The following is a 20,683-nucleotide window of genomic DNA, read 5'->3' as shown; positions in this document are numbered from 1 at the left end:
TTATTTTTATTATCCTTATTTTTTTACACTTTTCTACATATAATATGTCATATATTTGAGTCTTAAGGCTAAAGTGATAAATTTGGGCAAGTCTTACTGAGTCTTAACAAGAATTTGATGACATCATTTTCAATGGGGACCACCTAAAATGATGTCACATTCAAGTCTTAAGACTTGGGGCTAAACTTGCTCTAAGAGCAAGATTAGCCTATAGGTCTTAAGACTCTAAGTGATATCATCAATTTCTAATTTTGTGGTCTTACGATAAGACTTTATTTTTTATATGCATTTATGAGTTTGGTCTTAACAAAATTATATCTGAAGTGGAGTCTTGAAATAAAATTCAAGACTCAACTTAAGACTAAACTAACAATCAATAATTTTTTTTTAAAAAAAAACATTAATAATTTGATTTTTATATATACAAAAAATGAGTCTGAGGGATGAAGAATTTATAAAGAATCTTAAAATAATTATAAATTAAAAAAAATAACCTAATAACTGATGTGACAATGGATGGATGGATTAAAGTCTTAATAAGGCAAGACTGCGCTAATCTTGCTCTAATGTCTCGTAGATTAGTCCGACCCATTTGAGATTAGTCTCAGCGCCCTGGCTCGATCTGCCCCATTTTATATAAGGTTCTTATTCGGCCTGTTGAACAGGTCTAGTTTTTAGTAATCCCTACTTTTATAAAAAGTAGAAAGTTGCTCTTATAAACAGTGCATAGACCTTTATGCTCTTTAAAATGTTTTTTTTTTTTACCTTCTTACCCCTATTTGTAATTTTGTACTCCAAATTCTCTTACACTTTTTCTCTACCAAATTGTTCTTAGCCGTATACATTTCCTTACACATTTGAGCTTTCTCTCTCCATCTCTACTTCTCTTGAAAGTTTTTAACTTTCTCTCTCTACAGTGTCTCTGTTCACGATCTCCAAGTACTAAATTCCACATCTTTGTTCACCATCTTCCCAAAATTTCCAAATCAAGTACAATAAAAATCAAATTGTGGCCAAAATAAAGTTGACAATACCAAGATATACCGCAAAAAGAAGAAATGACGCAACCTTTTCGCGGATGACGGGATGGAAACGGGAAAGCCTCAAGAAGGGAGGGGAAGGCGGTGGAAAAGGGCGGACGGATTTTCTGGGAGGTAGGTCACCGACGCCTTCAGTAACTCTTTATCTCCCCTCTCTGCTTCTTTATCTCTCCATTGCTATTGCTTTTTCGAGGATGGAGTTTTGTTTTGGTCACTCATTGATCGACTTTCTATGACTGTGAGTATAAATGTTTTGTACACATGCGTTATTAACAAAGTATTAGCTTTTGTACTTAACATTTTAGAATCCTATTTTGATTTGAAAATTATTAATTGTTTAGAGGGAAATCATATAAATGATGTTTGACCATTCTATAAGAGATCGATTAGTTTGATTCTGTTCTTTTTGGTTATGCTTTGAGTATGTTCTTTTATTTTTTTAATTAATCAGAATATTTGAGTTTTGATTGCAAAATTTTGTCTATGTTTTTGTTTTTTTTTTATGTCAAGATTGCTTACTAGAGATGGTGAACAGATTGAATTTAGTCACTATACAGGACTTCTTAGTCTAAGAACTCATTGGTTAAAAATGGTTAGACTGGACTTGATAGGTGGATACATATATATATATATATAAATATATATATATATATACACACACAAGTGCTTTCTAATTTAAAAGTACAATCCTTCTTTAGATAATAATTTCAAGCATCCCACACTTGAGCCCCACTGTGATCATAGACTTAAGTATGATGGCGTCCAAAGGGAAGGAAGCTAGAGAAAAAGAGTCGCCAACAAGTTTTAGGAACTTGTAAATCGTTCACAGGGTGAAGGTTACACCCCTTCACGATCCATGAGATCGCTAACTCCATAGTGGTCTGGAACCATGACTGGATATTTGAGGATGAAGCTACAAATCCAACCTAAAAGAGATTGAACCTGTCCTAAAAATAGGCCTCTACTTTATTCTTCTCATATTCATGTGTGCTTTCTGACTAACATACAATCATCAGATTAACCCTAAACCTGTTTAATATATGTTGGTTGAATATTAATGCACAAACAAATCTATTATTGGCGATCACTTATATTAAAATCATATTAGCCTAAACAAGATTATTAATTATCTTATTAAGCATGATTTCAAGTACAAATTCCCTTTAATCCTACAAGAGAGGGCGTGATCAAGCAATAATAATAATAATATATCAAACAACATAATATTTATACAACAAATCATCATCATCATAATCAGATTCTCAATCTCAATAGAAATATTAGCAAGATCCTAGGCATGATACTAACAAGATTAATAACAAACCCTAGCATGTCACTAAATGATAAAAATCAAATCTTTTTCCTAACATGATACTAACAGGATAGAAGAAATAGGAAGCAACCTAAACATGATACTAGAAAGCAATAAAGACATCCTAACATGATACTAGGATTAATATAATATAAGAAACATGATTTCTAAAGATATAGAGCGATTAAAACAACTTACTTTGTTGCCTTGTACCTCTTTCTATCAAAACAATACACACGTTAGTAACTTCAAGGAAAATATTAAATCAAACAATTAATTAAAATAATTGAAATAGGGATTTGGGACCAAACCCTCAGAAATTATCAACCTTTCACGTCTAGGGCGAAGGAAACTTCGAGCTTGGCTAGGTGTGTCTAGAACTCGTGAATGCGGTATTTTATTGAAAAGGTCAGGCTAAGAAAGAGGGAGAAAGAAAAGCTATTGCTTAAGAGAGAGAGAAAAATGATTATTGATTGTTAATTGTTGATGATTGTTGACGATTATGAAAACGGAGAGATACAACTCTATTCATAGAGAAAATAGCCTGGAAATGATCAGAAAAAGACTGAATCCTATCAGGAGTAAAACTGCCCCTGTCGTAGAACGACAGTCGTAGAACGACAGGGAACAGCGCGACGCGACATCCATGTCGCTATGCGACAGGCTTGTCGTGGCGCGCCAGCTTTGTCGTTTCGCGTTGGTTTACGCGTTTTCTAAAAATCTGTACGGAATCCTTAATTTAATTAAATTCGACTAATAACATCCGTACGTATCTTTGAAAATCAGATTTAATCTCTTTAAAACACTTTTTTTAATCCAAATAGAATTCTTTATTTTCATAAAAGATATAATTATTAATCCTAATCCCATTAGAACTCAAAATAACCTTCTAGATTATTCTAGAGGATTAAAATCAATCCTAATAACTTTAGGAATATTAATTAATAGGCCCTCCACTAGATCATTGGGCCATAAAACCATTTCAGGCCCAATTTAGTATTTTGGCCATAACTTCCTCATTATTCATCGGAATTGGGCTTATAATATATCGTTGGAAAGCTCTTTTTGAGCCCAATCCAACTACACCATTATTGGATCCTTATCATGGACCAAACTAAATTGGACTGGACATTTTCATAAATAGAGTACGTTTTCGAAAACAGAAACAAAGATATTTAAAACCACCGCATCACAAGACTTTTCACACTTTCACTTCGTTCGATAATCAAATGACATGAAAGATACTCATCACTGGGTTTGGTTTTTTGGAAAGACACAATTAGGTGTCTACAGAAGCCCCCACTTTGACTGAATTTGGAGAAACGCAAGTTTCGAAAACAAAAGTCAAAGTAGCGATAGGGATGGAGAATGATTCAGAACGTCTTGCGATCCTAAGTCATTGTTTTAACACCGATACCTACAAAGTAGCATTAGTTAAACAGATAAAAGAGTTAAGAAACGTGTATCTTGCACCGTCGAGCACACGTCTCTGGAGTAACCGTTTTTGTTGTTGCATTTTTGATGACCTCCACAAGCTAGGGGACATCGCCTGAAGACTGCTCCGCTTGTAGCTGCCTTCAATTTCCGCTGTGACTGTCTTCCACATCTTAGGGAACACCATCGAAGATTGCTCTGCTTGTAGCACTCTTCTTCCATTTTGTGACCATCTTTCGCAAGCCAGGGAACAATGGCAAATCGCTCGCAAGCTAGGTGTTTTGAGACTTGTTTGACTCAATTTGGTGAAGAAATGAGCGATTTGCCATTGTTGAACTCTTGAGTTTGTGAGAACAATGTGACTTGCTCTTCATGTTTTTGCTAGCTATTCATGCTCAATTTGTCACAATATTCGTCCTAGTATTACAAGAAATTGTTTGATTGCTTGAAAATGTCATTTTGCTCGAATCAAAATCATGCTCTGTTTTGGTACTACGTACTCTGTTTTTTTTTTTTACGAACATAGTATCATGCGGCTAGGCGAACCTTAAATACTATAGAACCTTTGATTTACTGTTTGCTTGTATAAATAGCATGACTCGACGACGCGATTCTGGCTCATGCTCTCATGGGGCTCACTGAGAGGACGAGCCTGTCGACGCCGATGAGTGTACTTCCACCAGTCTGGGGGAGTTACCTGAGTAGGATGGGCGTACCTTGTATTTCGTGCCCGCGTTTCACATCTCAGAGCGAGTTTGACTCGGGACGACCGACAAGCGAGTTCGTTGCCATGGTTCGGGCAACGACACCATCGGGCAGCTGTACGAGTCTTATTTTCGCAACAACGAGGAGTTGCGTGGGCTTTGGGAGTCTTGTGGTATGACTCCACTATTGCAGGTCACTCAAGCTCTCTATTCTTTGTCCTCGAGTTGTTTTCTAGATTCGAGCCTTGGTGGAGTTCTTTTGAGACACCACCAACACTTTTCACTTTCCTTGGGGTGAGATGACTATCACTCCCGTCGACTTTGCTCTCATCACCGGACTCGAGTTCCGGACTACTGCGGTTCCATTTGGCAGCGATATCACCGTTTTCTCTCCCGAGGTAGAAGAGCTACTCGGTCCTATCGCTACTCGAGCTTGCGGCAAGGCTTGGCCGTTACAGATTAGTAGCCAATGTATTCGTTGGTCCATGCTCATGGAGGCTTTTAGAGACGATGCGACCACCCCGGAGCAGAGGGTACGCATCTTTGCTTTGATCCTTCTGTCAGGGGCTTTTTCTCCTAACAAGGGGAGCCGAGTACTGCTCTACTACTAGCCTGCTCTTCGTGACCTTCATATGGTCGAGACATATGATTGGGCAAGTATGGCCTATGTTGACTTCCTACTTGGATTGCGACTCGCCTGTTGCCATCGCAGTTTTGGTGAGGAAGTCACACTTTTTAGTTTTTGGAGGGTCGTAGAGGTATGCCTTGCTTTTCTTTACTAAAGTTTACTTTAGATATGTGTTAGCACTTGCCACTAGTACAAAACTAGCCTCAAGTAACACCCAATAAGTGTTACATAAAGTGGTAAAAGTATTACTATAGACAATAGGTAACACTTTATTGGGTGATACTTCCGCCCATGTTACCTAAGGTGTTATGTAACACTTTGGGTAACGTATGGTAACACTTTCAAAAGTGGTACTATAAACCCTCTTATGTAACACTTTTTATATTATTAGTATCATTTTTAAAGTGTTACCTTTTATTTCTTATGTAACACATATTTATCTTTAGTAACATTTTTTAATCATATGGTATCACTTTAGTCGACATTGTGTAACATTTTTTTGAACTAATGTAGCACTTTGTCGGTTATTAGGTAACATTTTTCAATCATCTTTTAACAATTAGTAGCACTTTACTTGACATTTTGTATCTCTTTTTGCAAACTAATGTAGCACCTTATTAGTTAATAGGTAACATTTATTATTATTATTATTATTATTATTATTATTATTGTTGTTGTTGTTGTTGTTGTTGTTGTTGTTATAATAATAATAATTATTATTATTATTATTATAATTATAATTATTATTATAATTATTATTATTATTATTGAAATATAAAAATAATATTAATATGTACAAGGAATGTGAAATTAACATATAAAATAAAATAATTTGAATTGAAATAATTAATTTCATACTTCTTACAAAAAAAAAAACATCCATAAACACCAATTTTTTTTATTGGCTAAACAATCTAATAATCAAAATGAAAAGAAGTGAACTTAGGTCTCTTTAGACCTCCAATTTCTAAACAAACATACAATCAGCGCGGATGCAGCAAACAATAGTAATAATAGCACATAGTCGCTGCTAGCTAGCGAAAACAACAGCTAATCAGTAACAACAACCATTAATACCAGATGACAGCAGTAGCAGCAAACAGTGGTAGTCGTAGAAAAATAGCAGCAGCAGATAGTAGTAGCAACAGCAAACAACAGTATAAGCAACAGACAGCAGTAACAACAGCATAACACCATTGCCTTACTCTACCCTATCTAAGTTTGGACACTATTCCAAATCTCAACCTCCTCCCATTGCTTACTGTGAAATGATATACTGGTATATTTTTTTTTAATGTAGTAGACTTGCCTATTACTTGCCTAATCTCAGTTTGGAAGTTTGATATAGACCTTCCTCTTAGATTGTTATGCTACCTTTTCTTGATGTTGGTCGACAGGTGTTCCAATCTGTTGTTGTGTCGTCTACATCATATCCAAATCCATTCCCAATTGGATTTTTCTTTGCGTTGAATCTCCCCCTTGCAACCCTTTGGTGTCCACAAACTGGGATTGAACAGCTTAACTAGAAGCAACACGAACAATTTCTTTCGTGTTTGTAGCTAGCACTTTCATCCTCTTGAGTTTCCCCTGATCCTGCAAAGTACATGAGCAAAATATTTGATTAAATCATAGATAAAGGCCATCATCATGGCATACGACTTCAGATTTTAACAGCTCATGACAATGCAAGGTTAAACTGCAAAAAATTTACTTTCGACATTCCCAGACAGTAGCATATCAGATGAATTGAAACAAGTTTAAAGCCAATAGCAACCCACGCGATCAATGTGCACAATCTCACAATCAGGTAGAATTAGAGTAGGCCCAATGTATATAGCCAATAGACGACGACCAAAAAATTGAGAAAAAATCATACCTATGTCGGTGCCTCTAAGCCTAGAAAACTTATTAGCTATTTAATCAAACATATGGAAAATTGCTGATAATGATCCAAATGCAGTGTAGTTTTTTTGGTAAGAAATGGCTACATCACAAGCTATGTATTTCAACACTAGTATATTCATTCTGTTAAAACCATTGGCAGAAAAATAGGTGTCAAGACCCACTAGCAACGAAATGCTTAGGTACAAAAAAATCACTATTTACCTACCAATCAATTACAATTAATAAAACCTCTTTGGAGTTAGAAAATTATACAATATAATGAATGGTTGTCCTCCATAAAAGATGCAAATATTTTACCTTATTGTTCAAGTACAAAGCCTAAGTATGATTAAAACCTCCATCTTGAAAGTAGTGGCTCCTGCCTTCCAAGCAGCTATACCTTGAAAATGAAACCTTATTTGGACAGAACCACTTGAATGAAACAACATATAAAGGGAAATATTCAGAATAGAATATCACACAAGAAGATTTAGGCTAGGATAATTTCAAAGTACCTACTAGCCTTAAGAGTAGTAGACTTTAAATACATACATTGTCGCGCCTTCAATGCTCTAACATCTTTTTTATAAGTCGGTGTCCTAATTTTATTCTGTAAACTACATTTTTATGAGGAAATGCTTTTCAGCTAGAGTTATCTGATAATGATTATGATATAAGTTGAGTAGAACACAACACTAATCAATAGTGCACAACACTGAAGCCCTTTTGCTTCTTGGACTTGCCAACATTACTGGACCAGAAGCTTCTCGATGTTGGAACTAGGTATGCAACAAGCCAAAGTAATAATAAAGGGTCCCGGTCTTAGAAGAAATGCAGCATTGAAACAGAACATATAAATAAATGCAAAGATATATGACATTTAGAGAGGACAATCTTAATGGTTAATATAACATCACAGATGAGCAAACAAAAAGAATTCATCAATCTTTTTTCAATTATGTCCATATCTTGTATTCTTAACATTCTGGCATCAACATAAAATTCCAGATGATTTTGGGAAATAATAAACACATAAGCTCGTTCATGAAGCAAAGAGCACCATGAATACACAATTAAGCAAGAAATAGTCATAATTCAGGCTAGAACTCCAATTATAATTCCAATTTCAACTTTAATTACAATAAACGACTTGCAACTCTATAATTTCACTAATTTAAGTTTATGTAAATCAGAAATTCAAAATCTCAAATCTCTCAAATTTATAATTTGGTCAATATCGGCCAAAATTATAAGAAAAACTTAATAGAAGTTAATAATCTAATTCATCAGTAAATAATTTTTTAAAAAAGACAAAGAAAATCCATGTAAAACAAATTTAATATCATTTCAGTCGCCAAATAATCCGGATATTATTATTATTTTGGGGAAACAAGTCTCCATCACATGATAATCCAGGAGGAAAACCTGAAATTTAGAAATAGAAAAGCACGTAAGAAGTTACCTCAGAGTTACGATCAAGACGATTGGAGGAAGAGAAATCATCACTTAACCCAGGGTGTGCCGAGCAAGAAGGGTGAAAATTGAAGTAATATCACCCAGTTTGAAAAATTGAAATTCAAAGATTAAAAAATACACCTCAATGAAGGAGAGAAAGCTCGGTGCTTTAATCTTCACTTGTACTTGAGGAAACTGCAAAAATTCATATCTAAAGATTAAAAGTCATGGACATCAGAGCGATGATCACAAGATATTACTTAAAGTCTGTATCATGTCCTGAAAGTCGTAGCTGCTATTATTACTAGGAGCTCGTTTCCCCTTCTCCCAACCCCCATTAACCCCATACTAGTTTTCAATATTAGAATGAATAATTACCGGGCTATACTTATGTAATACAATCATCTCAGCCCACCACTAAGTCAATGATACCTAATTAACTGCTCTAATTGTCTACATTATTTAGATGCTCATTCTCTAATCTAAAAAGATAATATATGCAAAGGGCAGTAGCCACCTTAGCTTGAAAAGGCAGTAGTAGCCCTGCAAGGGCAGACAGTTACACCCTTAATTGCTTTGGCAGGGCACGTAGCAGAAGCCTTGCCTTTGCAGGGCAGCAGCTGCACCCACACCCCTACACACGCACTCCTGCCCTACAAATACCCCCTTCCCTGCAAACACTCCTCTTTCTCTACCCGCGATAATCGAAAAAAAGAAAAAAAAAAAAAATCCCAAACTCGTCTAAATACTTCGACCAATTCAGATGCATGCAAATTTCAGTATGATAATAGGGAAATTAAACATTTTAATTGGCAAATTCAACATCAAATTAAGAAATTATCAACAAGATTTGAAAGGGGGAATTGTAACCCTAACTTTACCTAGCTCATATTCTTGTTGATAATGGAAAGGAGAAGGACCTGAACTAACCGTAACCTTAACTAAAAGGAGAAAGTCGTTGAAGATGGAGGCCAGGAGGTATCAATCGCTGGAACGGGCCGTTGCGATGGAGATAGGTTGCGGATTGCGGTGGACGGAGGCTTCAGTGGAGAGAGCGAGAAGGGGGTGAAAAGCTGAAAGCTTGAGGGGCGAAGAAAGATGAGTGAGGAAGAAAGTTGTGAGGTTGTTACTGAGGGTTTATTTTAATAAAAGTCTTTGATAAAAATATGCAAAAAAAATGATTGAGAATATCATATTAAGTGTTTTTTTTCGAATAAAAAAAAAAATTATAAAAAAAATTAAATGTTACAACCAAATGCTACCTAATATCAAAGTGTTACCATAAAGTGGTACATAATATTTAAGTGTTACAAAAAATGTTACTTAACACCACAATGTTACAAAAGTGTTACCTATAAATCAAACAATCATAAAATTTTTAAAGTGTTACTAGTGGGTGTTACTTAACCCCAACTTTATAGTAGTGTGCTGATACTTCTTTGTAATTATAGGTCTGGTTCTACGAGTACTTCCCGTCTCTTTCACCGGCGAGACCTTCGCCTCGAGGGCTCCCCATTGCTCCTAATTGGGGAGGCCGTTATAGTGACCAGACTACTACTGCCCATGTTCGAGAGTTAATTCTCTCGGTATGCTTTTCTTAACATTTTCGTTCTTTTACTGCTTAGTAGGATCCTATCTCACGGGTATTCATTTTGTAGGGGCCTGAGGTCCAATTTCAGCCATGGGTCGATTTTGACCTTCTTGCGCGGGTTGTCAAGTATACAGCTCAACGTCGCTATTTTTAGGGGACGTATGACGTTGTGGTGTATCTGGGTGAGAGAGTTGCGATTCAGCACTCTTTAGAGTCCTTTGTCGTTCTTGTTCGTCCCCCACGGCACATGTTGGACCAGACAACCATGAGAGTCCATCTAGGTAGATCGCCAGCTGCTACGGATTGGCAGCATCATATTCATCTGGACCGGAGTTATGGCGAGAGTCACATGCCGCGTTTGGCTCCACCACCTTGCATATCAGAGGAGGCGGCGGTACATGTTATGCCTTTGATTTATTCTCTTGATAGCCCCCTAGCAATTTTTAATTGCATAGATTTATTTTGACAGGATACGGCAGCGGCTGTAGAGTTAGTGCCTCCACTGGTGTCTATCACCTACCAGGGGTCTTTTGGCTCGGTCGAGGAGATGATTCCTCTGGCCCTTGAGCCCTGGCGCTTTGTAGAGAGGTCGATACCTCGCCACCAGACCTCCATAAGTCTTTTATCATTATTTGGTTTGCATACATGTTCTTTGAATGATTCTGGCTTTATTATTTGACGGTTCTCACGCGAGGTGATAACGAGGATGGCGAGAGCCATAGACGCCTTTTGTTACCAGCTCGTGAGATTGAGTCACCGAGCTAGTTGTCGTCGTGGTGATGACGTCATGGAGGTATTTCTCTTGACATCTTTGTTTACTCTTATTTGCTTATTTTTTCCTTGCTTGACTTAACTTGTTTTTTTCTATTTCAGCCTATTCCTCCGACACGTACTCGTACGAGACCCAAGGATCGGAGGGAGTGATTTGGATCCGGATCGAGGCGTTGATGTACTTTGGCAGGGAGCCATGGTGGTCGAGCGGAGTCGGACCACACTATAATAGTGGAGGATTACGGCTCTTCGTCCGAGGGTGCTTCGAAGAGGCCGACGGGCTAAGGAGGTGTGACGTATGAGGTTGGCTCATCGTCTCAGCAGCCACGACAGCCTCAGCAGTTGGGGGTGAAGTAGTAGGGTGAGGCAGGGTGGACTGGCCCCACTCTTTCGATCCTGACCACTAGTGATCCTAATGCTGGTAAGGGGTTGACTCCTCGGACTGTACAGTTCTTTGACATGTTTGGAGTTCCTCCTCATTTGCGTCCTCCGTCATCATAGTTGTACCTGTATATGTTTTATTTTGACTTTGTAGGACTTTGCTTATTTATATGACTTGACACTCATATTAGACATATTGTATATATATCCTATGATTACTATGTTTGTTTTATCTTTTGCATTTTTATTTTTCATTTTATGTGCATATGAGTGTGTGAAAAAATGTGAATAATTTTTGCGCAAAATTTTTCGTCATTTTTTATTATTGATGGAGGGTGTTCGACTTTCTCCCCAAAAAAGAAAAATGAAAAATAAAATTGGTCTTGACTAAAAATAAGCTTAGATTTAATTAAGCTCAAAATAATCAAATATGAGATCAGTGTTTAGAATAAATGTTGCCAAAAATAATGGTTGGATAAGGCTTTGAAAAGAACCAAAACCATAAAGTCAAAGTACGAATTCGAGTCAAAGTCGGATAACATATGGTCAGCTGAACACGTAATTCTAACGCGGGAAGGTTTAAAGTGTCGCCGCGCGACGTTACTGTCGCGGCGCACTAGCACTTATCGCGGTGCGCTGTGATTATTTTCCCGAATCCTTCTGGGATTCGATTTGCATCAGTCCTGTTTATAAATAGCCCCCAAATCTGTCGATTTTGGTATAATTCAAACTGAAAAATAATCTCTTCTTTAATTTTTCATCATGTCTAAGAATTTTAGCGATTTTACCCGTGAGTGGTGTCGGTGTTTGACTGCTAAGGAGAGGAAAGAGTTTGAGTTTTTTCACTTGGGGGGTTTGCTTGGCATTAAGGGGGAAGATCTTGACATAGACTTTAATCATACCGTCTTAGAGTATTGGGATCCAGACACCCATTTCTTTATTTGGTGCCATCCTTGGCTTCCCTTCTTTAAATCTTGCGGTAATTCCTAAAGTGAGCGAGTATTATTATAAGGATTTTGAGCGTTTCCTAAACCTTAGAGATAGGGACTTAAAAGATATTGTGCATGGGAATATGGTTAATTTGAAAGAATTTGCACGCTTTTATTTTGATAGACCACGCTCGGAGTCTTTTCATGTTTATAAGAGAAGGGCTTTCCTCTTTTGCATGTTTAGCCAATATCTCCTCACTAGTGGTAATATTCGTGAGGGTCAAGCAATATTAGTGTCTGTCATGGAGCAAATTGAATCAGGGAGAAATCCAATGCCATTAATTGTTGGAGAAACAATGCTTTGTTGAGATGAGATAAAAAGAGATCCAAAAGCACTTTTTCGAGGTTCTCCAATTTTATTATAGGTTGAAAATTAATACTTTTAATTAAAGAAATTAAAAATATTTAATTTTGTATAGTAATACTAACTATTTGCATTGAATTTTTGTAGGGATGGCTAATGGAGAGACTTGAATTAATCAGTCCTCCTGACAATATTGAAATATATACACCAAATTGCTTTGTAAGAAGGAAGAAACGCTTTTTCATAAAGATGGGCCGCCGGGAGTGGAGTAGAATTTTTGAAACTTGCGACTTTGTCATCAAGTGGGTTGTTCCTTGGTGGAAGATTGAAAAGATGGTTGGTGTCAATTAGCCAACCTTTTTTCCGTCTTCCCAGCTTGTCCAAGTTGACCTTTTATTACCCTTCTAGAGTGAAGAGACATGATGGACTTACTCAAACCATTCCCTCCGGAGATCTTCGTCGCCCTTATGAATTTTCGGTTTCACAAGACATAGAGCAGTTTGATGACTATTGGTGTGCTAGACCTTTGTGGGAAGTTGTTACCCAAAAGGTTCCTCGTTCTTTATCTAGGGATGTGAAGTAGTGGCTAATTGGTAGATCTCAAAAGGACAAGAACAAAGCCAGAAAGATGAGCAAGACCAATGTTAAAGACCGCCTGGGAGATAAGAAAATTCCTCCTAAGGAACGCTTAGGTGAAAGAGTTGAATTCAAGACCCCTGTTATGCCTAAGAAGAAAAGTACTACCAAGGGCAAGGAGAAAAGAAAGACTGACTTTACAGAAAAGAAAATATGGGTTGAAAAAAAATATGGTGTAATGGCTATTAGAGAGACTATCAATTCTAAGATTGTGTGTAGGTCTTCTAAGGGATCCTTAAGAGATGGATGATGAAGAAGAAGCGGAGAAGAATTGGAATAGGGCAAGAAAAGAAAAGACGAATTAGATCATTGCTTTTACTATCAATTTATTAGTCAAATTTTATTTTTAAGTCAATTTTATTTTTAATTCCATCAATAATGTAATTTTACTCTTATTAATGCAATTTTCAGCTTTTTAAATCAAATTAACTTTTTTACATTGAATTATTTATAAAAGCAATGAAAACGACTTGAATTGATTTCGAAAATTATTCGAGTACGGAAGTCGAAAATTCTCGAAATACACCGAAATTCGCCCAGATTAATGAAAAAATATTAGTGTTGGACTTTTGAACTTGTCGCAGCGCGACGATCCTATCGCAGTGCGCTGGATCCTGTCGTTGTATGACAGATGCTGTCGTGATTGGTCTTGAATTCTGCGTGCCGCTTGTTCTGTGTTGACGTACTGATGCAGGGATGCGAGATTTGTAAAAATTAAAGTGGCCACACCCTGTAAAGGGTTGCCTACGTATCTTTTCCTAAGGAATCAGACCAAACGTAGCTCTTTTGAGTATATTACTCAAGTTATCATGGGTAGAACTTCTTAAGTTTGTCAAGATTTATCATATTTGAGAATTCATTACCATCCATATCAGTTAGTTTTGCGGCACCTCCTGATAGGATAGTTTTGACGATGTATGGTCCAGACTAATTGGGCCTAAATTTGCCCCTTTGGTCTAGAACATTTTTCCTTAATGCTTTTAACACTAAGTCTCCTACTTTAATGTTTCTTGTCTTGACCTTTTTGTTAAAGTATCTAGCCATGCGGGTTTGATAGCATTGAGTATGATGTAAAGCATCTAGTCGTTTTTCATCAAGTAGAATTAGCTCCTCATACCTTGCTTTAGTCCATTCAACTTCATCGAGTTTACTTTCCAACGCAATGCGTAGGGAAGGTATTTTTAGTTCTACAGGTTGTACGACATCCATCCCATAGACTAGGGAGAATGGCGTATTTCCTGTGGATGAGCAAATTGACGTGCGATAACCCCAAAGAGCAAAATGGAGTTTCTCAGGCCAATCCTTGTAATTTTCCGTCATTTTTTCGATCATAATCTTTAAGTTCTTATTAGCTGTTTCAACTGCACCATTTGCTTGAGGCCTATATGGGGAAGAATGATGGTGTTGGATACCATACTTTTGAAGTAAATCTTCATATTCTGCTTGAAAGTGAGTTCCATTGTCACTTATCATTTCATGTGGGACTCCATACCGACATATTATGTTTCTTTCGATAAAGAGTGCTACATGTGTTTGTGGTGAGTCTTGCATATGATGTTGCTTCGACCCATTTTGTGAAGTAATCAATTACCACTAGAATGTATTCATGACCTCCTGTCCTAGGAGGAGTGATTTTTCCGATAATGTCTATACCCCATGTTGAGAATGGCCATGGCGATGTGTAGGTATAAAGGAGTGATGGGGGAACATGTTGCAAATTAGCGTATATTTGGCATTTAGGGCATCTCTTTACATATTCATGGCAATCCTTATTCATGGTTGTACAATAGTATCCTTGACGCATTACTTTTTGAGCTAGCATTTTGCCATTCATATGAGTTCCACATACTCCTTCGTGGATTATTCTCATTGCTCTTTGAGCTTCCTTTTTGCCTACACATAGGAGAGCTCTACCTTCAGGTACCCTTTTATGGAGCTCATCGTTTATGAGTACATATTGGGAAGCTAAAAGTCTTAGTGCTCGCTTTACTCTCTTGTCGGCGTGAGGTGGGTATTCTCCCTTGGTGACATAATTGAGGATGTCAGTATACCGAGGTTCTTCCTCTTCTTCTTGTTCTTGAACTACCTCATCACCTTCTATAGCTTGGATGTAAGCTGGTTTATGCCTTTTCTCTATTGTTAGAGGCATTTGCTTAATTTCCTTAAGAATTCTAACCATTGAGGCTAGTCTTGCCAAGGCATCAGCAAATTGATTTTCCTCTCTTGGTAGATATGTGTATTCTACCTTTTCGAGTTGATCACTAAGAGTTTCCAAGTATGACAGATAAGGGGCTAAGCTTTCACTCCTTACTTTCCATCTTTTGGAAATCTGATTGATGGTTAAAGAGGAGTATCCGAATATTCAAAGTTTCTTTACTCCTATTGCCAAAGCAGTTTTGAGGCCTACCACGCATGCTTCATATTCCGCAGCATGTTAGTAACGTCGAAGTCTAGCTTTATAGAGATTGGGACGTGTTCTTCCTTAGGTGATACTAATAATACCCCTACGCCACAACCTTTTTGGTTTGAAGCTCCATCGAAGTATAATGTCCATGTATCATCTTCTGTAAGCATCAAGTCTTCGTTTGGAAAATCATTTTCATGCATTGGCGTCGAATCATCTATTGGGAAATCTGCTAAGAAGTCCGAGACCACTGATCCTTTGATAGCCTTTTGAGGCATAAACCTTACATCAAATTGGGCTAAGTTGACTATCCATCTTGGTATTCGCCCGTTAATTGTAGATTTCTCGAAAAGATACTTTAGTGGGTCCATTCGAGATATCACATAGACTGTATGAGCGAGCATGTAGTGTCTTAACTTGGTTGTGGCCCACACTAGTGCGAGGCACAATTTCTCAAGTGGTGTGTAGCGTACTTCATACTCGAGCATCTTTTTACTTAAGTAGTAGATGGCGTTCTCTTTAACTTCTACTTCTTGCGCAAGCATTGCTCCCATTGTCTCTTTAGTGACTGTTAAGTACAATCGAAGGGGAATTCCAGGAAGCGCTGGTGCTAATACATGAGGATTAGCGAGATATGCTTTGATCTTTTCAAAGGCTTTTTGACATTCATCGTCCCATATTACTGGAACATTCTTTTTAAGCTTCTTGAATATTGGTTCATATATCGTGGTTAGCTTCGATATGAACCTACTTATGTATTGCAACCGGCCAATGAATCCTCGAATTTGTTTCTCGGTTTTGGGCGGCGACATTGACATGATTGCTTTAATTTTAGTTGGGTCTATCTCTATTCCTCTAGAGCTAATGACATAGCCCAAGAGTTTTCCTGAAGTGACTCCAAAAGCGCACTTAGATGGGTTTAGCCTCATATTGTATTTCCTTAATCTTTCGAAGAAATTCCTTAAGGCTACTAGATGTCGTGGGCGATCTTTTGATTTTACAATCATATCATCCACATAGACTTCTAGCTCTTTGTGCATCATGTCATGGAGTAAGGTAGTCGCCGCTCTTTGGTAAGTGGCACCCACGTTTTTCAACCCGAATGGCGTTACCGTGTAACATTAAGTGCCCCATGGTGTTATGAATGTAATCTTTTCCATGTCTTCTTTTGCCATGAGAATATGGTTGTACCCTGCGTACCCATTCATAAACGAGAGAAGTGCGTGGTTCGCTGTATTATCTACCAAAATATCAATGTGTGGTAAAGGGAAGTCGTCCTTTGGACTTGCCTTATTTAGATATCTGTAGTCGACACACATTCTTACCCTTCTGTCTTTTTTGGGGACTGGTACCACATTTGTGACCCATTCGAGGTATTTGGATACCCTTATAAAACTTGCTGTTATTTGTTTTTGAACTTCTTCTTTTATTTTTAGAGCTACGTTGGGTTTCATTCGATGTAACTTTTGTTTTACAGGTTTCATTGTTGGGATTAGTGGTATTGTGTGTTGAGCTATTTTTCTATTTATTCCTGCCATATCTTCATATGACCAAGCGAACACATCTGCGAATTCTTTTAGTAAATTTATTAAATCGGTTCTTTCTTCTTTATTAAGAGTTAAACCAATTTTAACTTCTCTTTTAATGGTTAGATTTTTTGAGATATCAACTGTTTTAGTATCTTCAATTACCGGTGTTTTATTCTCAAGTGTTTCCATTGCCTTAATTATTTCTTTGTTGTTTTCATTATTAGCTAAGCAATGCTCATCATTTTGAGTAGGAGAATGACACTAAGCGGAAGAAGACATATTATTGAATTCGGAAATCATTACATCAAATAAAGAGATGTCCGTTGGGATTTGACTACTAACTAACCTAGGGGTAGACTTTGAAGTAGAAGGGAAAGAAGAAGATTCTACTACAGAAGGTTTAAAGGACTCAACTAAAGAAGACTAGAATTCAAACTCAGACTCTAACTTAGACTCATCGAACATTGGTCCTTGTCCGGTTGTTATGGAGATCCTTCTTCCACTTAGTGTAGTCACCTTCACGGTCTTTCTCCATCCTTGAACTAATCCCTCTGCCGGAGTAATGAGCTTTGTGGGATTGAAGTCCTCGCTTTGCAAGGCCGTTTGAATAAACACAAAATTGACATTGATACGCTTAGGCTCGTTTTTCTCGTAGCCAAAGAGTAATCCCATGAAATTAAAGTCAAAGCATGGAGGTTTTTTCTCCTTATGGATAGGAGTTGGGATGTTATCTAAGAAATTGAAATCCAGGAAGATTTAGAACCTAGGTTGTCTTATCCCGTCTTTGACAAAGGGTACATGGAATTCGTAACAGGGGTAGTCCTCACCCTCTCTTATGAATTGACCATTTAGAGTGAGAGGATATTGGTCCATTGGGATTGCTTTCTTTTGAGTACAAGCATTCCTCCGTGCATTAATCTTTTCCCGGGCTTGCTTATAGACTTTCAGTGTCGGTTCAAAACCAAGTCCAAAAGTATCTAATTTAGGAAGGCCAAGCGATCCCATTTGCGTTGCTACTCCTTTCTTCTTTCCCAGAGTCATTCCAGGAAAGTGTCCTTATTTTTGGAGTATACCATTGACTATCATGTTTGTATGGAGGTCGTAGTGAAGAAGGGTCTTTTCATCTTCGTCGATAAAAGAGACCTTTTTTGCGTTAAAGCCCCATAAGTCTTCATCGTTTTCATCGTGCTCCACATTTATAATAGGCTTATCAGTTGCCTTAATTCTCATTGAAGAAGCATCGATAGTGATAGGAATTCCTCCAACTATGGCCTTCACTTGTTGATGAAAGAATGAAGAGACGGCCTTAAAGTCATGAAGCCAAGGGTGCCCTAACAACAAGTTGAAAGTAGCTTTGATATCTATCACTTGGAAAGTAGTAGCATGTACAATGACTCCTGCCGTGACATTCATAGTGATAGTCCTAAGAGCTTGGCGACGAGTGTTGTCATAAGCCCTTATTCCTTGTGTAGATGGAGACAAATCTTCATCTTTTATCCTTAAAATCCTCGCAGTTCGTAGTGGGCAAACATTGATTGTTGATCCATTCTCTACAAGAGTCATTGGAACATTCATTCTCTTGCAGATTATTGTGAGGTTTAAGGCCTTATTATGCTTATCACCCTCTGGAGGTAGATCCTTGTCAGAAAAAGTGATTAGGTTGATGGGACTTGGAAGATCACTCGTGAGGAAATTAGCCAACCCCTCAGGAGTGGTTTCGGAATCTATCCCTACTTTAACCAAAGCATCTATTACTGCTCACGGGATGTGGCTAATAGTTTCCATATGTTCATCTCGACCTTAGTCTTCTTGAGTTGTTTTACAACATCATTGTCCTCTATGATAGGTATGAGAATTTGTTGAGTAGTAGGAATAGGTTGTGTTGTAATGGGTGGTTGCACTCTCCCTAATCTTGTGAGGACATCTATGGGTGAGTCTTCTTCATCCCAAATGGCATCTACTGGATAGTTGTGGAAAGTGGAGTTTCTTCCAAATCTTTGAGGTATACATCCTCATCATTGCTTTCCCAAACTCCGTTAATACTAGCATCTTTTTCTGGAGTTATTTGGACCAACTTCTTGCTATCACTTAGTCCTTGGACTAGATCCTTGAACTTGAAGCAATGTTCAATGGTGTGTCCCCCAGATTGATGGTATGGACAATAGAATCTATCTGTCCTTTTTAGTGATTCAAAAGGTCTTGGCTCGAGAGGTTTAATATTCCCACTCTCGAAGAGATTTTGAAACATATTTGCATAAGAGGTCCCAATTGGAGTATAAGGCTTATTGCTCCTTTTGGGTTTGTCGACTACTTAGAGAGAAAAGGGTTTTCTCTCAGTTTTCTTAGCAATTGTCATCTTTTCCATATTGCGCTTATTTTGAACCATTTTTAGATGGTCGAGGAGTTCGCGATATACATCAATTGCCTCTCTCAACGTGTTTATGAGGTGTCATACCTCTTCTTTACTGGCCGGCGACTCGCCTATAGTGTGCTTCTTGGCATCAAAAAAGATTTCCTCTTCTTCTTGGATGGCAAGAATCTCTTTAACTGGTTTAATGAGGGTTGTTGGATCGACATGATCTTCCTCATCAGAAATAGCCAAGGAGTCTGAAAGTGGAGCATTATTAATACTTGGCTTCTTGCTTGTAGGAGGCAATGGAAGTTTGTTATTATCAATGAGATCTTGAATAGCTTCTTTTAACTTCCAGCAATTTTCAATTAGATGCATGGCCCCTGCCTTGATGGTATTTGCAATGTGCATTGGGGTTCCAACTAGCTGTCATCTTTTCGACTGGTGGATCCCCAAATGGTCCAATGGGAGCTATAAGACCTTTTGCATGAAGGCGATCAAATGCGGTGTCATAACTCATGCCAATAGGTGTAAAGTTTCTCCTAAATGGCTTCTTTTGTCCTTGGTTATTCATAGCCAGGACCTCGTTCAAATTAAAGGTGCTAACATTATTCGAGTGGGTAGTTTTAGAAGAAGAAGGATTGTCGTTCTTCTTTCCTTTCTAGCCACTGTTGGAGTTGTTAGCAGTTTTTTGCTTTGCAAGGTTGTCTTCAATGTTAATTCCTACGTCATAGACGACCTTGAAAGTGTTCAAATTGCTTTGATATTTGAGATGCTTAGAGTACTTTTCCTGGAGATTCTTAATGAGCATCCTTACAGATTCTTTATCAGTGGGCACCTCAACCATTTTAGTGCAAGTTTCCTTCCACTTATTAAAGAAATAAGTAAAGCCTTCATTCTCTTTTTGTTTCAACATCTCAAGCTCTCTATGATCAGTTTTGACTTGGACGTTGCATTTGTATCTATCTATGAAAGCGTTTATTATGCCATCCTAAGAAAACGTTTTCTCCTTTTCAAGGGAAAAGAACCGTTGTTGGCAAACGGTCTCTAGAGATAGTGAGAATAAAGTGTGGAAAACCTTCCTGTCAATCCCTTTAATGTTCATTATAGTTTCAAAAGCTCTTAGGTGAAAGTAGGGGTTGTCAGTTTGTTTGAATTTAAGGATGTCATTGGCATTGAACTTCTGTGGAAGAAGTTCCTTGTCCACTGAGACCCCTTGTGAGCTAATCCCTTGGAACTTATAGTCATTGGAGAGCTTGCTCAAGCTTTCC

Source organism: Chenopodium album, chromosome 13 (genome assembly GCF_948465745.1).
Source record: "Chenopodium album chromosome 13, dcCheAlbu1.1, whole genome shotgun sequence".
In the NCBI taxonomy this organism is placed as follows: domain Eukaryota; kingdom Viridiplantae; phylum Streptophyta; class Magnoliopsida; order Caryophyllales; family Amaranthaceae; genus Chenopodium; species Chenopodium album.
Note: the sequence above shows the minus strand (reverse complement) of the source record.